The sequence below is a fragment of the Apium graveolens genome, chromosome 5 (assembly GCF_009905375.1).
Source record: "Apium graveolens cultivar Ventura chromosome 5, ASM990537v1, whole genome shotgun sequence".
NCBI lineage: Eukaryota > Viridiplantae > Streptophyta > Magnoliopsida > Apiales > Apiaceae > Apium > Apium graveolens.
Window position 1 is genome coordinate 180,184,871 of NC_133651.1, and position 14,246 is coordinate 180,199,116.

Below are 14,246 nucleotides of genomic sequence, written 5' to 3' on the forward strand. Positions count from 1 at the left end.
TTAAGTCCATAAAGTGCTTTATCAAGCCTGTAGACATAATCTGGATGTTTGGAATCTACAAAGCCTGGAGGTTGTTCAACATATACTTCCTCTTCCAATTCTCCATTGAGAAAAGCACTTTTCACATCCATTTGAAAGACAGTAAACTTTTTGTGAGCAGCATAAGCCATGAATATCCTTATGGCTTCTAACCTAGCAACTGGAGCAAATGTTTCATCATAGTCAATTCCCTCCTGTTGAGAATATCCTTTTGCAACCAGCCTTGCTTTGTTCCTTACAATTATGCCATCACTGTCAGTTTTGTTTCTGAATACCCACTTTGTACCAACAACCGATCTATTCTTGGGTCTTGGCACTAAGGTCCAGACTTTGTTTCTTTCAAATTCATTCAACTCTTCCTGCATTGCTTGCACCCAATCAGCATCTTGAAGAGCTTCTTCCACTTTCTTTGGCTCAGACTGAGAGAGAAAAGAATTGTAAAGACATTCATTCGAAGTACCTGTTCTAGTTCTGACACCTGCCTCAGGATTTCCAATTATTAAATCAGGTGTATGTGATTTTGTCCACTTCCTTGCAGATGGAAGATTTTCTCTAGAACTGGATGCTCCCCCATGATTCATGCTGTCTTCGGTTTCATTTTCTGATGCTCCCCCTGAAACTATGCTCTCTGAGTTGGATCCTTCAGTATTTAGATTTTTAGTACTGTCAGTACTTGGCTTATCAGAACTTGACGAATCTGAATTTGAAGAGCCAGATGTATGTTCTGATGCTTCTTGAGATGTGATAATATCTTGAGTATGCTCCCCCTGCATTGGTGCATCTTCCTTTGACGTAGTCACCACAGTTTCAATAACATCAGAGTTTAATCCATCAGAATTTACATTATCAGGACTTAGACTGTCAGGACTTGAGGTATCAGAATATGAATCTTCATTTTCAAATCTCAGCTGATCATGATCAATGCAATCTTCAAGTCCAGTGATCTTCTTGTCATCAAAAGAGACATTGATAGATTCCATGACCACTTTTGTTCTCAAATTATAGACTCTGAAGGCTTTTGTAGAAAGTGGATATCCCACAAAGATTCCCTCATCAGCTTTTAGATCAAACTTGGATAGCTGTTCAGGATGAGTCTTGAGAACAAAACACTTACATCCAAATATATGAAAGTATTTGAGATTTGGCTTCTTGTTCTTCACCATCTCATATGGTGTTTTTCCATGCTTGTTAATGAGTGTTGCATTTTGAGTAAAACAAGCAGTCTGCACAGCTTCAGCCCAGAAATAGGTTGGAAGCTTTGCTTCTTCAAGCATTGTTCGTGCAGCTTCAATTAGAGTTCTATTCTTCCTTTCAACAACTCCATTTTGCTGTGGAGTTCCAGGAGCAGAAAATTCCTGCTTTATTCCATGATTTTTGCAGAACTCTTCCATTATCAAATTCTTGAATTCAGTGCCATTATCACTCCTCAAAATTTTCACAGAATCTTTGATCAATTTATCCAGATGTTTGACATGATCAATCAGGATAGATGCAGTTTCACTTTTTGTGTGCAAGAAATACACCCATGTGTATCTGGTGAACTCATCTACTATGACCAACGCATATTTCTTCTTTGCAATAGACATGACATTCACTGGACCAAATAGATCAACATGAAGCAGATAATAAGGCTCAAGAATTGATGATTCAGTCTTGCTCTTGAACGAAGATTTTCTTTGTTTAGCCTTCTGACATGAGTCACAAAGACCATTAGGAACAAATACTGATTTTGGCATTCCTCTCACAAGATCTTTCTTGATCAGTTCATTTATCTTGTTGAAGTTTAAATGAGAGAGTTTCTTGTGCCAATTCCAGCTTTCTTCAGTTGAGGCTCTACTCACTAAACAGATTGCAGAACCATCAGAACTTGTTGAAAGCTTAGCTTCATAAATGTTACCACGCCTGAATCCCTTCAGAACAATTTTTCCTTTAGATTTACTAACTATTTCACAATGTTCTGCAAAGAAATCAACATGATAACCTCTGTCACAGATTTGACTTATACTCAGTAAGTTATGTTTAAGTCCTGAGACCAGAGCTACATCTTTAATGATGACATTCCCAAGATTGATATTGCCATATCCCAAAGTTTTTCCAATGTTGCCATCTCCATAAGAAACACTTGGGCCAGCTTTCTCCACAAAGTCTGATAGCAGGGCCTTATTTCCAGTCATATGTCCTGAACATCCACTGTCCAGAACTAAAATATTTTTCCCGTTGCCCTGCAATCAAAAAGACCACTAATTATTAGTTTTAAGGACCCAGACTTGCTTGGATCCTTTGGCCTTTTTAGGTTTGTTAACATTTGCAGCGGATTTAGCATCAGATTTTATGTTAACAGTTTTCTTATCAGAACTTATACTACCAGACTTTGAATCAGAACTTACACTAGAAGGAACAACAGAAACTTTCTTTAAAGAAGGTTTTATTTGATAATAATCATAGTACAAACTATGATATTCCTTACAAGTATAAATGGAATGCCATAAACTACCACAATGAAAACAAGGATTTTGTGGTTTGTATCTAACAGACTGACTCTTAACTCCTGACTTTGTAGATAAGGAGTTAATATTCTTATTCTTCCTGCAAAAAGAAGCCAGATGGTTAGAACTTCCACAGTTATGACATGCTTTCCTAGGAGCATCAGGAACAGATTTATAGTTATTGCTTTTATTCACACCTTCCTTTCCATTCCTGTTTTTGCTAGGTGATTTTACCTTGTTTGCATTCTTAACATCTTTCAGCTTATGCTTAAGCTGCTTCTTTGTCATTAAGCCTATGTTAACTTCAGCTGTCTTTTCCTGTTTTAGTTTGTCAGAAGCTAATTCCTTTTTAACTTCTGATTTCTCATTTTTAGATTTTTCAGTTACAAACTTAACAGGTTTTAACTTCGGCTTTTGCTTATCAACAGGCTTAATTTCTACAGTTCCTTTTTCATTTTTATTTTCTCCATAGCCTAAGCCCTCTTTCCAGTTTCCACTGCTTAGCAAATTTTGAGTTGTTTTGCCAGAGTTAGTCCAAGTTCTTATAATCTCTCTCTCCTTTTCTAACTCAGTTTTTAGAGATTCATTCATTTTTAGCACTTCATCCCTAACATAAAAAGCATCGTCTATATCCTGCTGAGTTTGATGGAACATGACTAACTCTTTTTCTAAGAAATCATTTCTTTTCCTAAAAGCAAGATTTTCAGAAGTTAATCTTTCACATGTTAAAGTTTGATCTCTATAACTAACAAACATGGTTTTAAGATATCTTCTCAACTCATTAATATCATCAGTATGAAAAGCATAAGTAGTCTGAGGTACCTTTGTTTCAGCAGCTTCAAAACTGCTCTCAGAACTTGATTTATCAGCATTTGCCATCAATGCATAGTTCTCCTCACTTTCAGAGTCTGAGGTGTCTGTCCAGCTTTTCTGCTTTGTGACAAGAGCTTTGCCTTTGTCACTCTTGGTCTTCTTGCAATCAGGAGATATGTGGCCTTTCTCACCACAATTATAACATTTAACATTAGCGTAATCTCCTCTGTCAGACTTTCCTACTCTTCCTTCAGATCTTCTGAAATTCTTCTTATCAGAACTTATGCCTTTTCTGGAAAACTTCTTTCCCTTCCTGAACTTCCTGTATGCAATCTTTGTGATTCCTTTCACCATAAGAGCACACAACTTCATCATCTCCTCATCAGCATTAGTTTCAGGCAAGCTTTCAGAATCTGAGTCATCATCACTCTCAGAACTTGATGACTCAGTATCAGACTTTATGATAAGAGCTTTACCCTTGTCTTTCTTTGAGGAAGGTGGTTTGGGGGATTCCTCTTCAGCCTTGAGAGCAACTGTCCTTGACTTTCCTCCTTTCCTCTTGCTTCTTTGTTCCATCTCAAGTTCATGAGTCTTGAGCATTCCATAGATTTCATCAAGAGTTGTTTCATCAAGATTGTAGTTGTCTCTTATTGTTGTTGCCTTCAAATCCCAACATTCAGGAAGAGCTAACAGGAATTTAAGGTTTGTATCTTCAAGATCATACTCCTTATTTACTAATGACAAGTCATTCAAGAGTTTGACAAATCTATCATATACATCAGTCAATGACTCATTAGTCCTAGAGTCAAAGTGTTCATACTCTTGAGTGAGTATTGTCTTCCTGTTCTTCTTAACTGTTTCAGTTCCTTGACACCTTGTCTCCAGTGCATCCCATATCTCCTTAGCAGTCTTGCAGTTGATTACCCTGTTTGACATTACATTATCAATGGCACTATGCAATAAGTGTCGTACCTTGGCATCCTTAGCAATAGATGCTATATCTTCAGCAGTGTAATCACTCTTTTCCTTTGGTACGGTCATTGCTGCTTCACCTGCAACTACAACAGCGAGCTTGGTAGGTTTGTGAGGGCCTTCCTTGATTCTATCAAGGTATTCTGGATCTGTTGCTTCCAGAAACATGGTCATTCTTACCTTCCATATGGGATATTCAGATGGTCTCAATATGGGAACTCTGATAGTCTCATATCGACTCTGAGTTGATGTCTTTGATGATTCCTCAGTTTTGGTAGGCTTAGTTGGAGTTTCTGTGTCAGACATGATTGTTTTTGGATCTTTAACTGTAAGTGTGTTAACAGAAGGCTCTGATACCACTTGTTAGGTCACACTTTCACTGTAGAGGGGGTGAATACAGTGTTTATTACAATCAAATCAAACTTCAAGAACTTATGTAACATAAAACAAACTTTATTTAATCAATAAACTCTGTTACAATCTGGAACTGTTATCTCTCAGTGATGAAAAAAATATCACGAGAGCTGCTAGAGTTACAAAGAATAATAACTTCGATAATCGTAACACTTATAGTGTAAACCCTATGTCTGTGTTTATATACTACACAGTTACAAGATAATCGCTAATTGATATGGAATATAATTCTGCTTCCTAAAATATATCAATCAGATATCTTCTATTCCAAGTATTCCATTCTTCACGGAATTCCTTCTTCATGCATATCTCTTCTTATGTTTATCTTGATCTTCTTAACTTTAATCAGCTACTGTCCTTATCTGATCGTCCTTCAGCACTTAAGTTCTGATATCTATCTCCTGATAACATAAGTACTGATATCCCTTAAGTTCTGACTTCCAGTATAAGTACTGATCAGTTAAGTACTGATTTGTTCTGTTCAAATAAGATCTGAAATCTAAACATAAAACAAATTAGCCATGACATTATCAAATATATCTAACAGCCATGCTTAGTTATAAAACGATCGGGTAGATGTCAAGACGTATAGTTACGTCGATTGAGTTTGGTTCTGTCAATTAAGATAGTCCTATCGTATATAAAATCGAGTAGCAAGGAGTGCAGTCAAGTGTTAGACGGAGTTAGTAGCCAGCAGCTATAAGCAGAGTTATATTAAGAGATTATCGAGCATACCAGGCAAGTACCCCTAACTTCACTTATCATTCAAGTTACCTTTATTTTGAATCATATTATGCAAGTACTTTTATCTTCATTTATCATTTAATTGATATTGACTCTGAACTATATTCTTTCGATTTCTATACTATTCTAAGTTCAGAATAGTTAAACGTTTTATATTTCGCTATAAATTATTCTATACAGTGGAACATTGAATTGAGATTAGCAAATAACTAATTGTTCTAGTTATTTCGCCATCGATTGTTAAAATAGCTCTGGACCATGAGAAATGGGGAGTTATATGGTTAAGGATGTCCTTTGATTCGGCTCCTTTGATCAAAATGTTTTATGGATTGGATGAATGTGTAAGTGACCGGGACGGACGGTCCAGCGGAGGGCTATTTCTATGTGTTATATGAAATATTATGACACCATTTTTGCCACAGGCAGGTATATTGCCTTTTTATTTGAGTACTCGCGTTTTGGGGACATGTTTCTGTGAATCATGACCTTGTGCTCGGCTGATCAGCATGTGATAGTACGTCCGTCGGAGTTATATTCCAATCTAAAAATTATCGTTTATTGTTGATAGCTTGTGAAGCTTTTATTATTGATCAAATATTACTGATTTTATCCTGTTGTTCAGTTATTATCAGAATGTAGTTTATCATTTCAAGCACATTTTATACTGCTTGCTAAGCATTTCTTTCGCTCATACTTGTTTATCAATCTAATCTTTCAGCTAAGCCAGAACAGGCTTGAGATCCAGATTTGATCAGAAGTCGAGTGCTTTTAAATAGTTGGTGTGTATTTCAGGTAGACTGTTTTGGGACGCTTGGATAGTTAAGAGGTTTGTAATAAAATTTGAATAAGTTGTAAAATTAATTAGACTTATGGTTTGTAATAACAGTTGGTTTGTATTAGAGCCTGTTCCATACTATAACATGTGATTGATCCAGTTGCAGGCAAGGGGTCATATTTATTATATTATTCCGTTGTTATTATTTTATTGTGGTATATTGGCTAGTGACCCCCAAATCTAGACCCCGGATTTGGAGGGCGTCACAATAAGTAAAATCACTTAGCTATTATGAACATAGAATAGCAGAAGAATACTTGCATAAATAGAATCATTTAATTCAGTGATATGTAAAACATTTATCTATTACGAACTGAATAGGGAAAGCAATACTTACATGATAAGATTCAAAATAAATGTCACTTGAACAATAAGTGATGATAGTGATACCTGCCTTTGGTTTTTAGCAGTTAGTCACACACGCAACAACCCAATTATCTTAGTTTAGCATCTCAAGACATCGCCGTCTTTTACTTCGCTAAATCTCTGATCTGCTGCTCATGCAGTGCTGCAACCCAAGATTCCATACTATTCAACTCTACTCTTCATCCATTCCATCTGGTCCTTCGATTGGAACTTCGCTGATCTCAACGTCTAATCACTAGATCATTCCTAGTCCGATGTCAATACTCGGGTTTTCGGTCTAGGACCGGAGAAAAGAACGAAAATAGAAAACGGGGAAGAAAGAGGCGAAACGGGAGAACCCGAGAGAGATTGAGAGAATCGCGAGAGAGGAGAGCGAGAGAACAGGAGAGAAAAATGGGGGCGCGTGGGAGAAAACAGGAGGGGTTGGGGGGTTTTATTAGTCATAATCTTTTTTTCCTTTCGTTTTCTTTATTTCGTTTTATCCCCGATATTTCATGTTCCGTACTACCACTAACGTTTTTAATAAATAATTTACAGTAACCACCGTCCAGAATTTTATCAGATCTTATTTAAAATTCCCGAGATAACTAAAACTAATTTTTATAAAAAATTTATAATTCAAAAATCATTTTTTTTTCTTTTGGCACGCGCATTCACACCTATATTTTACAAATTTAACGAATACGCGTGCGGTTAAATAAAAGCCGGAAATTTTTTGAAATAATTTTAAAATTCTTGAAACATTTCAAACTTAATAAAATAAAATTTTCATAATTTTTGAAGCATTCTGGAATTAAATATTGATTTTACAATTAAATGAAATCAGAAAATCATTCAGAGATAAATAATCAGTAAAATATTGATTTTTAAATTTTATTAACTCCCAAAAATAATAAAGAAGATTATAAAACAACAAAAATAATTTCAGAGATAATTTTAGAATTTATAAGAATAAATATTCAATAAAATCATTTTAAAAATAAAATAACACCATACAGTTCAATAATTAATTATACAAATAAGGTTCATATCCAACAATTTCCCAAAATTAACAATAAGGTAGCACACAACTAACAGACCCATCACATATTTTATCTATTTAATAATTTGGTAATTACATTTACATATCGGGTCTGAAAATGAGTTACTTAGCCGCTAAGTAGCTAAAAAGACCGAGACGCGTATGGGTCAAACCGTAATCCGGATCGAAAAAGTTAAAACACGGAAAATGTCCGGAATTACCAGATTAGGTTAGGAAGGAGTCAAAAACGGTTGAGGTTGGATGATTCCCTGCTTTATAAAATAATTTTATAATTACTCAGAAAATAATTAATAAATCCATAAATCATTATAAAATCATATAACAGTCCAAAAATTATAAGAAAAATATCATAATTATCTATATTTTATTCTGCACATATAAAAATTAGAATACTCAAAGAATATCACATATAAACATCCAAAACATCACTCTACTTACCACATAATTCACCAAAATTCACATAAAATCACATAAACGATTTCAAATAATAATAATAATATTTGAAAATATGGGATATTACAGAATTTGCAAAGATGTTACAAGAATTATTAGAAAAAGGAGTGATTAGACCCAGTGTGTCCCCGTGGGGTGCACCCGTGTTATTTATTAAGAAGAAGGATGGAAGTATGAGATTATGCATCGACTATCGGGAACTCAACAAGCTTACCATTAAGAACAAGTATCCATTACCTCAAATCGATGATTTTTTTGACAAGCTGAAGGGAGCCAAGTATTTTTCTAAAATTGATCTGAGATCCGGGTGTCACCAATTAAAGATTAAACCTAAAGATATACCGAAAACAGCTTTCAGAACAAGTTATGATCATTATGAATTCTTAGTGATGTCTTTTGGATTGACCAATGCCCCAACAGCATTTATGGACCTGATGAACACAATTTTCAAGGAATATTTGGACAAGTTTGTCATTGTGTTTATAGATGATATTTTGATCTACTCGAAGTCGACAGAAGACCATGCTGAGTATTTAAAGATAGCCTTGGGAATTTTGAGAAAGTAGAAGTTATATTCCAAGTTTGCAAAGTGTGAGTTTTGGTTACAGGAAGTTCAGTTCTTAGGATACATAGTCAGTAGTGAAGAAATCAAAGTGGACCCAACGAAGATTGAAGCCATTACGAATTGAGAAAGGCCAAAAACACCAACAGAAGTGATGAGTTTCTTGGGATTAGAAGGATATGATCGAAGATTTGTTCAAAATTTCTCGAAGATTGTGACACCTTTGACGAAGCTTACCAGGAAAATGAGAATTTTATATGGAACGAGAAGTATGAAGAAAATTTCAAGAATTAAAAAAGAGATTAATCACGACATTTGTTTTGTCACTTACAGATGGGATTAGGTTGTGTTTTGATGCAGCACGATAAAGTTATTGCATATGCATCTAGAAAGCTAAAACCTCATAAACAGAAGTATCCTACTCATGACTTGGAACTAGCAGCAATAATATTCGCTCTGAAAATTTGGAGACATTATCTACATGGAGAAAGATCTAAGATTTATACGGACTATAAAAGTTTGAAGTACATATTCACGTAGAAGGAACTTAATATGAGACTGTGAAGGTGGTTGGAGTTGATCAAGGACTAAGACTGCATGATTAACTATCACCCAAGAAAAGCAAATGTAGTAGCGGACGCTTTAAGCAAAAAGGCGAGATTGAATGTGTTGACAGTACCAGAGGAATTGTACAAGGAATTTTGGAAATTGGAATTGGAGATTAGAGTTTGCAAGCCTAATGAAGCAAAGATGTATATCATGACTTCTCAGCCAGAGTTGTTACAGAAGATAAAGAAGTGTCAAGAAGAAGTAATGGATCAGGATATCAATCGTTTGGTAGGAGAGGAGTTATGCAATCAAAAAGATGATCAAGGTATTCTCAGATTTTCTTCCAGAATTTGGATTCCACCAGTGACAGAGTTGAAGAATAAAATTCTACAGGAAGCTCATAATTCAAAGTATTCAATCCATCCATGGAGTACCAAGATGTACAGATATTTAAATGAGAATTATTGGTGGCCTAACATGAAAAGAGAAATAGCGGAATGGGTTAGCAAATGTTATACGTGTCAAATAGTTAAGGGGGAAGATCAGAGACCAAGTGGATTATTACAACCATTAGAGATTCCAGAGTGGAAGTGGGAGCACATTGCTACGGACTTTATAGTCGGGTTACCAAGGATGAAAGCGAACCACGATGCCATTTGGGTTACTGTGGACAGACTAACTAAGTCAACTCATTTTCTACCTAATAATGAAAGATTTTCATTGGACAAGTTGGTTCACATTTATTTGAAAGAGATAATAGTTCATCATGGAATCCCCGTGTCTATTATATATGATCGAGATCCGCGATTCAATTCAAAATTTTGGATAAGTTTTTAAGAATGTTTGGGAACCAGATTGAATATGAGTAGAGCTTATCATCCACTGACTGACGGCTAAAGTGAAAGAACGATTCAGACAATTGAAGACATGTTATGCATTTGTGCTATGGATTTCAAAGAAAGTTGGGACGAGCATTTTGCCCTTAGTAGAATTTGCTACAATAACAGTTATCATGCCAGTATCGAAATGTCTCCCTACGAAGCCCTTTATGGAAGTAAATGTCAATCACCGGTGTATTGAGATGAAGTATGAGAATATAAGTTACTTGGACCCGAGTTGGTGCAACAGACAAAAGAAGTTGTTGAAATTATTCAGAAAAGATTAATTGCAGCGCAGGATCGTTAGATAAAATATGCTAATCAATCAAGAAAGGATATGGAATTCGAAGATGGAGATTTAATATTGTTAAAAGTGTCACCGTGGAAAGGATTATCTAGATTTGGAAAGAAAGGGAAACTGAGTCCTGGAAATATTGGACCTTTTGAAATTCTGAAGCGTGTCGGCAAGGTAGCCTACGAATTGGAGTTACCCCCGTATATGGAGCACATTCATAATGTCTTTCACGTGTCTATGCTTAAGACATATAATTCGGATTCTAGGCATGTAATCGAGTACAAGCCAATAAAACTCCAAGCAGATTTGTCGTATGTAGAGAATCCAATAGAGATTATAGAAGAGAGAAAGAGAGAAGGTGTTAAGAAAATAAAGTTGTAGAGTTAGTAAGAGTATTGTGGAGAAACCCAAGGGTTGAAGAATCAACCTGGGAGTTAGAAAGTGACATGCGAGAAAAATACCCTCATTTGTTTGCTTAGGAGAATCTGAGGATAAAATGGGAATGATGTTATATCTGGAATATATCGTGTATTTATTTTTGCCAATAAATAAATATTATGTGATCTTTACGTGAATTTTGGTGAATTATCTATCGAATGGTAATTGTGTTTGGAAGTTTAAATGTGGTAAAATTGGAGTATTTTAATTTTTATATGTCCAAAATAAATTATAGATAATTTTGATATTTTTTATTAATTTATATGTTGTTATATGCTTTTATAAAGGATTTATGGATTTAATAAAGGATTTTTCCGAGTAATTATAAACTACTTTGTATAATCGAGAACCGTCCAACTTCAACCGTTTTTACGTTTTTACACCCGGAAGTCTCCGGAAACTCCTTTCTAACCTAATATGATTATTCCGAGCACTTTTCATGTTTTGAGTTTTTCGATCCGGAGTACATTTTTACCCATGCTGGTCCCGACGCAAAATTTTCGATACAATATTTATTTCGGTAAATCAATAAAACCCGTATTTTCGAGAAATTGGATGTTTTGATTAAACTATTATATTTTCTTCTCGTAATTCGTGTAACCAAAGCGCTGAGACCAAAGCTGTATTTACAAAAAGCCTGGTTTTGATAATTATCCCAAAACTGGTACCAAATTGGATCAGTTTTATTAATACTTGGTGATTAAGTATTCTATTTTTATAATTGATATGATCCAACGGGGTACCAATATTCCGTAAATATAAATAACCTTTACCATATTTTATTTTTTATAGATAATCATTTGTAGACAGTAAAACTATATAATTTTCAGAGAAAAACCCTAAAACGCATCGTGTTCTTGAGAGTTAAACCTAAAAACGAAGGCGTTATCGATATCGAAATCAAGCGTGTGAGTAGTCAAAATAAAACTTGTGAAGAGTATATTGAGTGGCCTTTATGACACTTTATAACGCTCCGTAAAGTTTTGGATTGATGTTTTTCTCAAGTTGTTAGTGTTTTTAACGTGTTTTTGTAGTGTTTATGCATTTCAGGCATTATTCAGGAATACATGTACATTAGCATTGTTTGGATGTTAATTTGGTGTTAGGATGGTGTTTAGAATAAAAGCTCGTGACAAGACCCGCTCAAACCAACAAGAAAAGAAGAAGTCAATATTTTTTCCAGAGATATGGTGCGCCCGCACTGTGATAGCGCACGGCCCCGCCAGGATGGCAGAATGTCAGCGCGCCCGCGCTGGTCAAGCGCGCGGTCGCGTCAGGCCGGAAAAGAGAATCTTGTTTCTTGTAGAATTTTGATCCAGAAGACTTCTACTCTGCATGGGCTGCTATATAAACACAACTTATGCTCATTTTGAATAACAAGATGTACCAGAGCTTAATGAGAAGGCGTAAGAAGACCGTAGAGCACAAATCAACCAAGGCGAAGAAGATCGAGTTTATTCTTGTTTTTTTAAGTTATAAGTTTGGATGCTAGTTTTCTTATTCGTAAACCTATACTCTTGTTTCGTACTTGGTTTTATTAAGGATAAAGACTACGTTTATTATATCATGCTTTCATCGGAACCCACGTTGATGATGAGTCCGATTATGGGCTAATCGTTATCGTGGGGTTCTAACAAATTTATTTATAAATTTCTTTAGTTAATTCGTTTCGATGCCTTAGTGTGTGGTGATTGTGTGATAACCTAGTTTTGGTTGTGTTTATTCATCTTATGTGCGTCGCGAACTTATAAGATAGTGTGTTAATCTTTATTGAAGCGAAAGTGAATTTAAGGGTTTAGAACTTACCATGCTAGCATAGGTCCATGTATTTGTTATAGATGATTTGTAGGTAATTTTAACCATCTTACTTGCCCTATGTAATCACGAGAGATAAGTTGTGCATTAAACCACTATGTTGTCAAATTCTATAGACATATAGGGTCTTAATATAATTGGTGTCTATTCAGCTTCTATCTCTTTTGTGGATGTCTGGTAGTATGGTATTCGTACAATGAAAGTTGGCGTTTATCAGTTTCCTATTATCTGATTAGTGTCATCACCATTACATGCTAAGGTTAAGAATGAAAAGGCTATTGAATGAAATATTTAATGAAATTAGAATCCCATATTTGTGTCATATATTATCCAACTCTCTTAATTTCTTAGTTTATGTTCTTTAGTATAATCTCTTAGTTAAGTGTAGTATAAACATCCTTAAATTGTTATTCGTCTTAGCATTGGATAATAACCATACTAGTATTGCATAGATACATTGATTGAAATTAACCTAAACCTATCCCTGTGGGAACGAACTAGAATTTATTCTATATTACTTGCGATCGCGTATACTTGCGTGAATATTAGCGCGTTTTTTAGCCCTAACAAGTTTTTGGCGCCGCTGCCGGGGATATCGGTGTTAATTTTTAGTTTATGTGTTTATCATCATTGGTCGTTAAAGTTCAGTGACTCGGACATTGTTTCTTAATTAATTCCTTATCTTGTTTCAGGTACTCTAGCGAGCGTGTATGCATATGCGTTCTCGGTCTCGTAAGAGAATACTGGATCTAGCTGAGGAAGAAGTTGTAGTCGAAGAGAAAGTTGAAGTAGAAATCTTAGTTGAGAAAGGCTTTGATGGACTACTTTCAACCGAAGATCAATGATATTCAGTCTAGCATTGTTCGACCAGCCATCGCGGCTAATACCTTTGAGATCAAGTCAAGCACGATTCAGATGATACAGAACTCAGTTCAGTTTGGGGGTTCTCCGACAGAAGACCCAAACATGCGCATCAGAGATTTCATCGAGATCTTCGACACTTTTAAGTTCAATGGAGTTTCTGAAGATGCTATTAAGTTGAGGCTTTTCCCATTCTCTCTGCGAGATAAAGCTAAGTGCTTATTACATTCTGTACCACCAGGGTCTATCACCAAATGGGAGGATCTTGCTCCAAAGTTCTTAACTAAATTCTTTCTAATAGCGAAGATTGCTGCAATTTGAAATGCACTTACTCAATTTGCTCAGCAATCTGGAGAATTTTTATGTGAGGCTTGGGATCGATATAAGGAGATGCTTAGGAAATGTCCTCATCATGGGATGCCTGACTAGATGATCATTAATTGTTTTTATAATGGTTTGGGTGCTACTTCTAGACCCATGCTTGATGCAGCAATAGGAGGAGCCTTGTGGGCTAAAAGCTACGATGAAGCTTATAAATTGATCGAACTGATGGCTGCTAATGAATACCAGAATCCTACTCAGCGACTATCTCAGGATAAGGTAGCAGGAATTCTGGAGTTGGATGCAGCTACTACTATAGCTGCTCAACTTAAGGCTTTGACGATGAAGGTGGATTCTCTGTCT

At 35.5% G+C, this 14,246-nt stretch overlaps 1 non-coding gene across 1 annotated transcript; it reads right to left on the reverse strand.

The window, feature by feature from the left end:
• Positions 1-13,874: 13,874 nt before the first annotated feature.
• Positions 13,875-13,981, reverse strand: LOC141662304 (small nucleolar RNA R71). Its single transcript, XR_012550425.1, has one exon. It is a non-coding gene; the product is annotated as a small nucleolar RNA R71 (small nucleolar RNA).
• Positions 13,982-14,246: the final 265 nt, after the last annotated feature.